We start from the raw sequence: 1,384 nt of genomic DNA, 5'->3' as shown, positions 1-1,384 counted from the left end.
TTTGTTTTTTATTTTATTATTGTCATTATCATCATTAGTTTGTGTCCATGATCTCATGATTTCCACTTCGTTTCCTTTATGATTTACATTCTCCATTAACTCTTTTCATTTGCGTTACGCACACATTTACGCGCGTGTGCGAATGAAAGATGTGTATTTTTTTTTTATTAAAAAAAAGTTTTGAAACATACATATGTATATTCAGAGCATTGAGTATCACAAATTTATTTCGTAATAATTTTTTCTAGTAAAATCTTATTTGAAAACGTTCGAATAAGCATTTCAACGAGTGCTTTTACCAAAATAATATTTTTTTTAAATAATATTTTTTAAAATAATATTTTTAAATAATATTTTTTTTTTAAATATGTTTTTAAATAAAATTTTACTGGAAAAATGTTAAATATGATAAAACAAAAATACTTTTGCACATATCGTTACTCGTTTATGTGTGCCACGCGCTCTCATGTTGCGTTATTAGCATCTATCACTTTTACCACCCCCACAGCAAAAAAAAAAAATATATATATATATCCCGCTTTATTTACTTCTACCAATTTGTAAATTCTCTTTCTTTTTCTCTCTTTGTTTTACGTTGGTTGTTTAGCAATATTTCGTTGGTTGGTTAATTTTTGTTGTATCTACTATTTTCGTTTTCGTTTGACATACATATTTCATTTCATTTGGTTTGATTTTCCGTTTTTTTTTTTTTGTTACCATTTTCGTTTGTTTTTCGATCTAAATCTGCATTGTCGAACACATTGTTGAATCTGTGTTAATTTGTGGCAGCGCTTTCTCAACATACCAAGTTGACACAAACTCACTGGCTTCCTTCTACTTCTCGCCTTCTCTCCACCTCCCGAGAGCTAGCAGGATATATGCAATATATTTCTTCTAAAAGCGCGCTAGGTCTTCTACGAATTGTTTGATCACCTTTTGTTTTTGTAGCGCATTCATTCATACATACTATATATGTACATATGTAGGTATATAGAAAACTGTTTTTATAATTTTTAATTATTTTTGAAAAATTCTGTGAATTTTCTATCTAGTCAAACAGCTGTAAAGGCTAAATGATCTCGCATGTCGAATTCTTTCATGAATTCACACCATTTTTTTGTGTAGAATTTATAAAACATAAATAATATAATATATATGCTAATACTGAAAGATAAAAACCATTCCAATGCTAGTCAAAATGCAAAAACAAAGTCTGGAAAAACTTAATCCCTTAAGAAATATTTAAGTCAAGAGCGTAATAAATAGCAAAATAACGAAAATTTTCCTTAAACAAAAAGCGAAACGAATTTTACAAGTTTCTTTTGTTTTCTCAAGCATTCCAAAGCAAAGTTTTAGTACTAAATTATAGTTGATATAACGGCAG

The 1,384-nt window shown here is 28.1% G+C and overlaps 1 protein-coding gene across 1 annotated transcript in view; it reads right to left on the bottom strand.

Annotated features, from left to right (window-relative positions):
* The window catches only part of LOC126760120 (arginase-1), a 32,829-nt gene that overhangs the window by 23,129 nt on the left and 8,316 nt on the right, over window positions 1-1,384 (bottom strand). The gene's annotated exons all lie outside the window — the stretch shown is intronic.

The sequence above is a fragment of the Bactrocera neohumeralis genome, chromosome 5 (assembly GCF_024586455.1).
Source record: "Bactrocera neohumeralis isolate Rockhampton chromosome 5, APGP_CSIRO_Bneo_wtdbg2-racon-allhic-juicebox.fasta_v2, whole genome shotgun sequence".
Classification (NCBI taxonomy): domain Eukaryota; kingdom Metazoa; phylum Arthropoda; class Insecta; order Diptera; family Tephritidae; genus Bactrocera; species Bactrocera neohumeralis.
The sequence above is the reverse complement of the archived record's forward strand: the minus strand, read 5'-3'. Positions and strand labels throughout refer to the sequence as shown.